The sequence below is a fragment of the Benincasa hispida genome, chromosome 12 (genome assembly GCF_027475165.1).
Source record: "Benincasa hispida cultivar pf3 chromosome 12, pf3_genome.v1.1, whole genome shotgun sequence".
NCBI classification, from domain to species: Eukaryota; Viridiplantae; Streptophyta; class Magnoliopsida; order Cucurbitales; family Cucurbitaceae; genus Benincasa; species Benincasa hispida.
Window position 1 is genome coordinate 52,156,292 of NC_143489.1, and position 12,879 is coordinate 52,169,170.

General features: G+C 35.4%; 1 long non-coding RNA gene across 1 annotated transcript; it reads left to right on the forward strand.

Moving 5' to 3' along the window:
- The first annotated feature begins 227 nt into the window (after window positions 1-227).
- LOC150032061 (uncharacterized) lies at window positions 228-9,261 on the forward strand. Its single transcript, XR_016525138.1, has 4 exons — window positions 228-748; window positions 868-939; window positions 3,343-3,910; window positions 7,552-9,261. It is a non-coding gene; the product is annotated as an uncharacterized LOC150032061 (long non-coding RNA).
- Window positions 9,262-12,879: the final 3,618 nt, after the last annotated feature.

A 12,879-nucleotide genomic window follows, 5' to 3' on the forward strand; every position in this document is an offset into this window, starting at 1 on the left:
TGTTTAAAGGAAATATTTGGATCTATGTCGCATTAATTTAATTTTAAGTTAATATCGAGAATGGAATTTAAATCCTGAGAAAATTGTTTTGATTTTTGGAATTTGAAGAGAAAAAGGAAAGAATTTTAAGAATATATATGGAAGAAAATGATAAGATAAACATAATTTATTATAAAATAAAATAGTTTAGAACAAAATAAAGTAAAGTTTTATTTATTTATTTATTTATTTGATTATTTATCTCTTCTTTATCCCCTCTGGCACAAAAATCGAAGAGCCTTTCCCCTTTAGCCTCGCACGCGCCCCTCCCCTTTCCGACCCTCGCTGTCAGCTGCCTGCGCTTCGCCAACCGCGCCTTGCTAACCATCGCTCGTTCTCACTGATGGTAGCTCGTTGGAAGGTTGTCGCCCACGCAGAAGCCATCGCTCGTGTCGCATTTTTCATCCGCAGCTCGCCCATCCAGCAGCGCGCGTCAGATCTATCTGGCGTCGGACCGCCCAAAGTCACCGCGCGCTCCAGTCGTCTCTGTAGCCCTGTCCAATTGCATGTTTGAGACGTCGTCGACAACGTCGGTCGCTGCCACATGTCAGTTCGGTCGTCCGACGTCACCTACTGCCATTCAGCCGCTGTTTGGGTCGGAACCTTATTTGGGTGAGCTTTAGATCCAGGGCTTGGAAGTTTTGAGGTGACCCATCAAATTCAAGACCAATTTTGACAAAGATGGTTAGATTGTGATAAATTTTTCTTGGTAAGTAAATTGGGAACATTTGGACTAAATTGGATTTAGATCCCAAGGATTAATTTAAATTTTGGACTCTTCATTTTAGGGCATGGCTGCTAAATTAAATTTAGTAATTTATGTTATAGGGCAAATTCAAGTTTATTCAAAAGCTTTAAGGACACTATTTTCGTGGACTGTTGTTCGTGACCAAATTTGAGGTAAGTAATCTTACTACTGGAATCGTCTTTGTACCAGCCGATAAATTTATGATTTATTTTGAGGATTTTAAGACTAGTTACAAGGATAATTTTGACTGTTCCTAGATTTAATGGACTATTCAGAAAAGATATATGAGCATGTGATAATATGTCTGAAGCATTTTAATAAATGAGCATGATTTAGAATTTTATGAGACATATTAAAAGTAAGATTGAGCATAATCCTAAATTATGAGTTAAGCGACACTGGAATGTCTTAAAGCTAGGTGAAAGTTGGAGCATTTGTTGATGTACATATTTATGTGATTTATTATGAAAGTGAGTAGGCTATATGCTATATTATGAAATTTCAAATATTTGATTGTTTACATGAGTTAGTGCTGAAAATGATGTACTAGAGTTGATCCATTAAAACTAGATTAAACACGTACGTTAAGGTTAATTAACATGACCTTGATGAGGAGATTTTAGAGGACTCATGATTATGTGAATGTTATATGTAAAATCAAGTTAGATGCAATCTCTTATCCTTTAAAGACTATGTGACTGCATGAAAGTGATGCATGTCCAAGGGCGCTAGTACATGAAAGAGATGTACTAGGGCTGGTGTGTATTGTTGACTTTTTAGCCCTTAATCTCAAACTAATTAATTTTAATTAATTAATTAATCAATGTTTTGATGATAACAACTCAATTTTTAATTATTGAAAATCTTAGTTTTTTAATATGTCCATAGCGTAGAGCTTGGAACAACGATTCCAACACCTCTTGAATCACTCAAATCGAAGCTAAAACGAAGACGATATGACCGAAACAAGTCTATAGAGAAAATACCGTGATGGATAACGTGGCATAACCAGACCATTTGCATGTAGACATTTGGCAGCATATTGGTTGAATGGTAGATCATTAAGAGATTAACATATGATAGACTTTTTATGTTTGGATTAACTTTAAAGAGAATGAATTTAAAAAGAAAATGAATTAAAAGAAAAATGAATTTAATATTAGTTTATGTTGGTGTCTAACGGCTAGTTTTTGACACATGTATGTTTTTTTTTTGGATTAATTTTAAAAAGAAAATGAATTTCAAAAGAAAATATTATATTTTGTTTGTATCTAACGACTAGTTTAGTTTAAAATCTCAACTATTGATTTTTCTTTTCCAAAATCCAAGGGTCCAAATTAATTGTGGTTTCTAAAAATTTTTCAATCTCTATATAAATCATCTTCCTCTCCAAATTTTAAACCAACAAATTTTACATTTCATAATCCTCCAAAACTCAAAAGTTTCATTGTTGCTCTCTCTAAGTTCCCAGTTTTTCTTTTCATCTTATTCTCGAGAGAGTGTTAATGTATTGTGAGGATAAACAGAGTTGTATTGTGTTCTTCAAAAATTCCAACATTTATAACAGTTTGATCCTAAACCGTGAAAAAGATCGAGTTTGCTTTTGAACCCGTAAAAGGAGCGGTGGTGTAACGGTTGGACTCTAATCCGTGGAAAGAATCGGAAATATTTTATTCAAATTCCCAAGAGGCGCTTGGGGAATGGAGTAGATCGAGTTTGACTGAACCACTATAAAAATTATGGTGTCTTCTTTTCTAACTCTTTCCTTTTTATTTTTGCAATTAATTTAAGTAATTTATTGTATGTTTAGTTTGTTCTTATTTATTTGCTAAAATTTGATAGAATTAAATTATCACATTTTTTTCATCTTATTTGTTGCATAAATTGAAATTTTCTTATTATTTATAAAAAGTGTATTAATTAGTTTAATTAGGTTAATTTAGAAAAAAAAAAGTTTAATTAAACCTTATTCACTCCTCTAGGGTTGCCATATCGATCCAACAATTGGTATCAGAGCGGGTTGCCCTTCTTGAAATATTTATTTCTTGATAAACTTAATTGTTTTTGAGCTATGGCAACTTTAGGTTTTATCTCTTTTACCGATAGTCAATCTATTATAAAGCTTCTTTTCTTTAATAGTACTAATTATAGTTATTGGAAATATAGAATGAGATTTTTCTTGCTTTCTATTGATTATGATTTATGGGATATTGTTGAGGAAAGTTTTGAAATTCCAACAAAAGATGTTGATGGTGTTAGCACTATAAAACCTAAGGACGAATGGTCAATAAATGAAAAGAAAGTATGCTCTTTGAATGTCAAAGCTATTAATTGCTTATTTTGTGCTTTGAATGAAGTTGAGTATAATAGAGTGTCTATTTCCAAAATCGCTAAAGAGATATGGGATAAATTAGAAATTACTCATGAAGGAACTAGTCAAATAAAAGAAACAAAGATTGACATGTTAGTTCATCAATATGAAATGTTTAAAATTGATGAAAATGAAGCTATTTCTGATATGTTTAGTAGATTTACTAACATTGTCAATGCTTTAGAAGGACTTGGGAAAAAGTACTCAAATCTTGAGAAGATAAAGAAGCTATTGTGGTCTTTGCCTAAACAATGGGAGCCTAAAGTCACCGCCATTCAAGAGGCAAATGATCTCAAATCTCTCTCCATTGATGAATTCATGGGCTCGTTGTTGACGCATGAGATAAAGATCAAGAAAAACATGGAGGATGAGAAGAAAAAGAAAGAAAAGAGTATAGCTTTAAAGACCATCTCTTTAGAAGTTGACTCCCAAGATGAAGATGTTGCCTTTCTTTCACGTAAGTATAAGAACTTTATCAAGAGAAAGAAGCAATTCAAGAAGCATCTCTCCAACAAAAAGAGTCAAAAAGTGAAAAGAGTAAAAAGGATGAGGTAATATGCTATGAATGCAAGAAGTCGGGTCATATTAGAACCGATTGTCCTTTTTTCAAATCATCCAAAAAATCCAAGAAGAAAGCAATGAAAGCTACTTGGGATGATAGTGATGAAAGCGAAAGTGGGAGTGATAATGAAGAAGTGGCCAATTTTTGCTTCATGGCTCATAGTGATAAAGAGGATGAACAAAATGATGAGGTAACTCTAGAACCTCTTTCTTATAATGAATTGTTCGAAGCTTTTGAAAATATGCAAAATGATTTAGAAAAACTTAATTCTAAGTATGTTATGCTTAAAAAGAAATACAATATTTTATTTAGTAAAAATAAGTCTTTACTTGAAGAAATTGCTTGCTTAAAAGAGAATGAGCATGATGCCATGTGTAACGGTCATGCTTGTCCAGGGCCTGTTGCCCATGGTCACATGCCCAATCCAACCCCCTTCTAGCATACTTTCATATCCTGTATTGTATTAGTTTAGTTAGCTTGCTTTCTTTACATTTTCATTGTAAGTGACCACTCGCACTTTTGCATATGCAAGGGTGCCAGTTGGCTTTTTGTTCAGAATGCACTATATGGGGATAAGACTAACCATCAGTTCCTCATACCCGGAGTAGTACTCTATAAAGTCGTTGTTGTTACTTATTGCTTTCTAGTCTACTACAATCTTTCTTTCTTTATTCACACTCACAAATCTTCTTACGAAAACCTTTTCTCTAAACCCGTTTTCTAAAACTTTTTTCCCTAAAACGGCGGTGGAGGTTGGAAGAGGCACTCGGTGTGCCATCGGCAGTCCGTATTCGAGTTGGCTAGCTTGTTCGTGAGCGGGAACAAGGGCCGCACAATCGCTAAGAGAATCTTTCGAAAGAGCAATTGTGACAGTTGGTATCAGAGCCAGGTTGGCTTATAGAGGGAAGATCAGTGATCATGTCGGCGATGAAGAACCTGAACAAGTCGCATGTGGACAGATTGGTAGAGATGGAAGAACAAATGCTCTACCTGAGAGAGGTCCCAGATAATGTTCGTTTTTTTGAGACTCAGCTACAAGAAGTTGCCGAGAAAGCCGATGGAATTGATGCGTTGGTAGGCCGCCTAGACGAATTACCCGTCAGAGAATTGATGATGAGGGTAGAGACCCTCGAGACCAAAACAGTACGGTTTGGCAGCTTTGAACGAGGCGATAGCTCCTCGGGCTCTGTTGCCCACATAGAGGAGCGTGTCGAAGAGCTGGACAGCTCCCACAAAGCAATACTTCAGATGGTAACCGATTTATCTGAAGACTTTCGATCGGCCCTGGATGTCATCAGAGCCGAGATAGTGGATGTGAGTGCTAGGGTGAATCTCACCATCCGAGCGGTAGGGAACCAAGCCCCACCTGGTGGTACAATGGCAGTGAGCCGAATAAAAATCCAAGAACCGAAACCCTTCTGTAGGGTGCGAGAAGCGAAAGCCCTGGAAAATTTTATCTTCGACCTTGAGCAATACTTCAAGGCGACGAACAATACTTCAAATGTTTAGTCATTAACGGATCTACACCGACCGTAGTCCAAGCTAGTATCAAGCGGCCACATGGAGTGAGAATGATCTCAGCCCTCCAATTGAAGAGGGGCCCGACCCACGATGAACCCACGTTCATGACCATCCCGATAGAATCGGTTGAGTCCACTGAAGAGGAGATCCCCCAAGACGATCTATTTGTCTTTGAAGAGTATCGGGACGTCATGCCGAAAAGCTTGCCCAAATCCCTACCCCCACGTAGGAGGATTGACCATGAGGTTGAGTTGTTGCCAGGGGCAAAGCCGCCTGCCAGGAAGGCATATCAGATGGCCCCGCCAGAATTGGCTGAGCGTCGGAAATAGTCAGACGAGTTGTTAGGTATGGCTCAGCTTAGCTTCAATAGCCAGCAGAATGCCGCGATCGGAAAGACGGCCCTCGAAGTGTGCGACAGACAGCCACTCAGGCCACACTTGGTGGACCACCCTTATGCAGGCAAAAGTCCTCAGGCACATAACTTCACTAAGGAGTGGAGCAAAACCCCTGAGATAGCTCGCGCCTACCTAGAAAGAGCATCAAGGAGGGTGAAGAAATGGGCTGGTAAGAAGCAGAGGGACCTTGAGTTTCAAGCTGGGGACAAGGTCCTGATCAAGCTACGACCGGAACAGTTTCGTTTCCGAGGCCAGAGAGACCAACGACTAGTAAGGAAATATGAAGGTCCAGTGGAGGTAATTGAGAAGGTCGGGAGAACCTCATATAGGGTTCAGTTACCCTCATGGATGAAGATTCATCTTGTCATCTGTGTGAGCCTCCTGAAGCCCTATCATCCCGAACCCGAGGATGGACAGCGGAACATGCTAAGGCGCCCATCGGTCACGATGAAGAGTTTTGCTGAGAAAGAAGTTGCACAAATCTTGGGTAAACGTACGCGCAGTAGTGGAAGACCCAGACGAGAACTGATAGAGTTCTTAGTGAAATGGAAGAATCTCCCCGTCAAAGAGATCAGTTGGGAGCGGGCTGAAGACTTGAAGAATGCAGCTTCGGCCATCGCAGGTTTTGAACAAGGTCGGTTGACGGGGACGTCAACCAATTAAGTGGGGGAGAATGTAACGGTCATGCTTGTCCAGGGCCTGTTGCCCATGGCCGCATGCCCAATCGAACCCCCTTCTAGCTTACTTTCATATCCTGTATTGTAGTAGTTTAGTTAGCTTGCTTTCTTTACATTTTCATTGTTAGTGACCACTCGCCCTTTTGCATGTGCAAGGGTGCCAGTTGGCTTTTTGTTCAGAATGCACTATATGGGGATAAGACTAACCATCATTTCCTCATACCCGGAGTAGTACTCTATAAAGCCTTTCTTGTTGCTTATTGCTTTCTAGTCTACTACAATCTTTCTTTCTTTATACACACTCTCAAATCTTCTTACGAAAACCTTTTCTCTAAACCCGTTTTCTAAAACCATTTTCCCTAAAACGGGATTGGAGGTTGCAAGAGGCACTCGGTGTGCCATCGGCAGTCCGTATTTGAGTTGGCTGGCTTGTTCGTGAGCGGGAACAAGTGCCGCACAATCGCTAAGAGAAGCTTCCGAAAGAGCGATTGTGACACTATGCATATTGATGAATGAATATCTCTTGTGACAAGCATGCTTTTGATTGTGATGAGAAAAATGTCTTTCTTGACAAAGTTAAATTTCTTGAGCATGATAGTTGTGAAAAAGATAATTTGATTAAATTACTCAAAGAAAAGGAATTTAGTGCTTTGCAAGAACTTGATAAGGCTAAAGAATCTATTAAAAAGTTGATAATAGGTGCTCAAAGATTAGACAAGATAATTGAAGTAGGCAAGCCTTTTGGTGATAAAGGAGGTTTAGGCTATATTGATGAATGTTCACTCCTTCAAGTTCTAAAACTATCTTTGTTAAAGCATCTCATAATATGCCTAAGGTTGTGTCTAAGCATGTTAAATCTAACTTTGTGCCTATATGTCATTATTGTGGTGTTGAAGGCCATATTAGACCTAAGTGTTTTAAATTGAAATATGCTCATACTACTTCTCCAAGAAGAAATTTTTCTCAAAGGGCAAAGTTTCACAATGCTCCAAGGAATAATTTCTCCAAGAAAAGTAGAGTGCATAAATTTGTTGTAAGATATAAATCTTTGCATAATGTTGTTTGTTTCTCATGTGGCAAGTTTGGATATACAACTTATTCTTGTTACTTGTCTAAATCCAATGTCTTAAATGTATATGCAAAAATGAAATGGATTCCCAAGTTTGTCAATGTTAACCATCTAGGACCCAAACAAGTGTGGGTACCAAAGAATCAAACTTGAACATTTGTGTTTGTAGGTTTGTTTGAAAGCCTCTAAGAAAAACAAGTGGTACTTGGATAGTGGTTGCTCGAGGCACATGACGGGAGACCCATCCAAGTTTGTCTCTCTCTCCAAAAAGGATGGAGGTCTTGTAACCTTTGGTGACAACAAGAAAGGTAAAATAATTGGTAAAGGTAGTATAGGTAATGAATCTTCTATTTTAATTGAAAATGTACTTTTGGTTGATGGTTTGAAGCATGATTTACTTAGTATTAGTCAATTGTGTGATAAAGGCTTTAGAGTTGTGTTTGATAAAAAGAATTGCATCGTTGAAAATGCTAGTGATAGAAAAGTTATATTTGTTGGAAATAGAGATGAAAATGTTTATACTATTGATTTGAATGATTGTCCTATTAATGATAAATGTTTATCGGCTTTGCATAATGATTCTTGGTTATGGCATAGAAGATTAGGACATGCTAGCATGCACTTAATTTCAAATATTTCCAAGAATTCTTTGGTTAGAGGTCTTCCCAAATTTAAATTTGAAAAAGACAAAGTTTGTGATGCTTGTCAAATGGGTAAGCAAACTAAGTCCTCTTTCAAATCTAAAAATGTAATCTCTACAATTAGACCCCTTCAACTATTACACATGGACTTATTTGGCCCTTCTAGAATTGCTAGTTTTGAGGGAACTATTATGCCTTTGTGATAGTTGATGATTTTTCAAGATTTACTTGGGTTTTGATGCTAAAACATAAGGATGATGCTTTGAAAAGCTTTTCTAGTTTTGCAAAAAGAGTTCAAAATGAAAAAGGTTTTTTGATTTCTAAAATTAGGAGTGATCATGGGGGAGAATTTGATAGCAATGCTTTTGAAACTTTTTGTGAAGAAAATAGTTTTTCTCATAATTTCTCCGCTCCAAGAACTCCTCAACAAAACGGTGAAGTTGAAAGACAAAATCATAGTTTGCAAGAATTTGCTAGATCAATTTTTCATGAGTATGGTTTACTTACATACTTTTGGGCGAAAGCTGTTAACACCGCTTGTTATATTTTAAATAGAGTTTTAATTAGACCCTCTTTGGATAAAACTCCTTATAAACTTTGACATAACAAAATTCCAAATATTGGGTATTTCAAAGTTTTTGGTTGCAAATGTTTTATTTTGAATAACAAAGAAAAACTTAGAAAATTTGATTCTAAGACGGATGTTGGTATTTTCCTTAGCTATTCCTCTACTAGTAAAGCTTATAGAGTTTTCAATAAAAGAACTTCAGTAATTGAGGAATCTATGCATGTAGTATTTGATGAATCTTGCAATGTTATTTCTAATGAGCCTATTTATAGTGATGTTTTAGAAGGAAATTTTGGAGATTTACTTGTTAGTGACAAAGGCAAGGAAATTGTTTCAAGTAAGCAAGAGGTGAGCTTAATCAAAAAGAACGAAGTTGGTTCTTCATCCATGCCTAAAGAGTGGAGGTATGCTCCTTCCCATCCCAAAGAATTAATTCTTGGTAATCCCGAACAAGGTGTGAAAACTCGTTCCTCTCTTAATATGTTTAATAATCTTGCTTTTGTTTCTCAAATTGAACCAAAAAGTTTTAAAGATGCCGAAAATGATGAATTTTGGATTTTAGCTATGCAAGAAGAATTAAATCAATTTGAAAGGAATAAAGTTTGAGAGTTAGTCCCTAGGCCCTCTCATGCTTCTATAATTGGAAATAAATGGGTCTTTAGAAATAAAATGGATGAAAATAGAAATATCATTAGAAATAAAGCTAGACTTGTAGCTCAAGGTTATTGTCAAGAGGAAGAAATAGATTATGAAGAAACTTTTGCACCCGTTGCTAGATTTAAAGCTATTAGAATGTTGCTTGCTTTTGCTTCTTATAAGATTTTATTTTGTATCAAATGGATGTGAAAAGTGCATTTTTAAATGGTTATATCATGGAGGAAGTTTATGTAGAACAACCTTTGGGGTTTGAAAGTTTTGATTTTCCTAATCATGTCTATAAGTTGAAAAAGACTCTTTATGACTTAAAACAAGCTCCAAGAGTTTGGTATGATAGACTTAGTAATTTCTTGCTTGAGAATGGATTTAAAATGGGTAAAATTGATACTACTCTTTTTATTAAGACTAAAGAAAATGATATGCTTTTAGTACAAATATACGTGGATGATATTACTTTTGGTTCTACTAATCTATCTTTGTGTGGATCCTATATATTATTCTAGGACTAAGCTATTGATATCAGGTATCACTTTATTAGAGAGCATGTCCAAAATGATAATATTAATGTGCAAAATGATAATAATACTCTTGAATTTGTAGGCTCTAATAATCAATTAGCGGATATTTTTACTAAGTCTTTGAATGAAGCAAACTTTTGCAAAAATAGGCTTGAGCTCGATATTATTCGTTGTGATACCTCTTGATTTTATAATTTTACTTGTTAAATCTTTTAGAAGGTATTTTGATAGGGGGAGATATGGAAAACATGTGTTAATATTCTTAGGGGGAGTTGTGCTAAATTTATGTTCATGTTTTTAAGGGAAACATTTATGTAGTTCTAAATTTTTCTTAATTATTCTTTTTGATGATTCTAAAGGGGGAGAAGTTTAAGAAAAATATGCTATAAATTTGTTATGATTTTGATTGTATTAATTAGGGGGAGAATTTATTTTTTGAGTGAATTTCAAGAATGATCTTTATGGTGATATGTTGAATTTTATTATGTGCTACATATGGTTTACATGTATTTCAAGCTATTTTTCTTGAATGGTTTGTCATCATCAAAAAGGGGGAGATTGTTGGCTTTTTGGCCCTTAATCTCAAATTAATTAATTTTAATTAATTAATTAATCAATATTTTGATGATAACAAACTCAATTTTTAATTACTAAAAATCTTAGTGTTTTAATATGTCCATAGCATAGAGCTCGGAACAACGATTCCAACACCTCTTGAATCACTCAAATCGGAGCTAAAACGAAGACGATATGACCGAAACAAGTCTATAGAGAAAATACCGTGGTGGATGACGTGGCATAACCAGATCATTTGCATGTAGATATGTGGCAACATATTGGTTGAATAGTGGATCATTAAGAGATTAACATATGATGAACTTTTGATTTTTGGATTGATTTAAAAAGAATGAATTTAAAAAGAAAATGAATTAAAAGGAAAATGAATTTAATATTATTTTATATTTGTGTCTAACGGCTAGTTTTTGACACATGGTATATTTTTTTTTTTTTTGGATTAATTTTAAAAAGAAAATGAATTTCAAAAGAAAAGGAATTTAATATTATATTTTGTTTGTATCTAACGACTAGTTTAATTTAAAATCTCTACCATTGATTTTTCTTTTCCAAAATCCAATGGTCCAAATTAATTATGGTTTCTAAAAATCTTTCCATCTCTATATAAACCATCTTCCTCTCCAAATTTTAAACTAACAAATTTTACATTTCATAATCCTCCAAAACTCAAAAGTTCCATTGTTGCTCTCTCTAAGTTCCCAATTTTTTTCTTTTCATCTTATTCTTGAGAGAGTGTTATTGTATTGTGAGGATAAACTTGTTGAGTGCTTAAACTTGTAAATCCACCCTAGTGAGAGTTGTATTGTGTTCTTCAAAAATTCCAACATTTGTAACAGTTTGATCCTAAACCGTGGAAAGGATCGGGTTTACTCTTGAACCCATAGAAGGAGCGGTGGTGTAATGGTTGGGCTCTAATCTGTGGAAAGAGTCGGAAAGATTTTATTCAAATTTCCAAGAGGTCCTTGGGGAGTGGAGTAGGTCGAGTGTGACTGAACCACTATAAAAATTACGGTGTCTTCTTCTCTAACTTTTTCCTTTTTATTTTTGCAATTAATTTATGCAATTTATTGTATGTTTTAGTTTGTTCTTATTTATTTGCTAAAATTTGATAGAATTAAATTATCACATTTTTGTCATCTTATTTGTTGCATAAATTGAATTTTTCTTATTATTTATAAAAAGTGTATTAATTAGTTTAATTGGGTTAATTTAGAAAAAAAAGTTTAATTAAACCCTACCCAACCCCCCTCTAGGGTTGCCATATCGATCCAACATATATGAAAGTGATACATACCTAGAGGGTATTGGGGCGTACGTAAGAGGTACATGCTAAGTGGGTTATGTGTATACGAAAGAGGTGTATACATAACCATGTGTGCGAAAGAGGTATGCATCCCTACATTAATAGAAAGGATTTAGGGTGTACAAAAGAGGTACACACTCAGTGGATTATGTGTATACGAAAGAGGATATACATAACTAGGTGTACGAAAGAGGTACACATTCAGTGGGTTATGTGTATACGAAAGAGGTGTATACATAACCATGTGTACGAAAGAGATACACATTAAGTGGGTTATGTGTATACAAAAGAGATGTATGCATAACCATGTGTACGTAAGTGATTGTGTTTCCTTCCGGATTCACCAGGGGTTGTGTTTCCTTCGGGATTCACCAGAGGTTATGTTTCCTCTAGGATTCACCGAGGTTTTGGGTCCTACGGGACTTTCTAGAGGTAGTGGACATACTTAACTACAGTAGGATAGAAATCAGTTTTTCATGTATGTATGTGTCCCATGAGGACTAGAGCAATTTATATGTTTCACCAGAGGTAGGCATCTAGAGAACATAGATGTCTAGTCTGACTCTAGTAGTGGGGTTACTTACTGAGTATTTTATACTCACCTTTTCTCATGTTTATTTTTCAGGTAAGAGTAGGGACGTGCTGGCGAATGACAAATGGAATCCATGATCGAGCCACTAGGACCAGCTTTATGCTTCCACTCTTGAGATTTAGATTTCTTTTCATGTTTTTTTTTTCCTTTAGTTTTGATGTTTTAAACTTACTATTAAGAATTGTTTTCAAACTTATTTATTATCATTTACGATTTATGGGTACCCTATTGTTTTTTTTTTTTAATATTTGAATTTAATGAAGGACTTTAGAATTTACCTTATTTATTTAGCATTTATTTTACCATAAAAGGGTGTCGTTTTAAGTTTCATGCATGCATGTATTTAGTAACGGCCTAATTTGAGTCCTAGGGGGTCGGGTCATTATATTAACTCACATGGAATAATACAAAAAAGATTGTACCTTACTCTCCTGAAATGAACGAAAAAGCCGAAAGGAAAAACAAAACTTTAGCTGAGCTAGTAATTGCTATTTTACTTAGTTTAGGAGCTTCTTATTGATGGGGTGAAATCACCCTTATCGTGTATTATGTCCTAAATAGAATACCAATGTCTAAAAACACAATTTTACCTTACGAAGTCCTCAAGAATGAGAAATCAAACTTGTCGTACTTTAGAACATG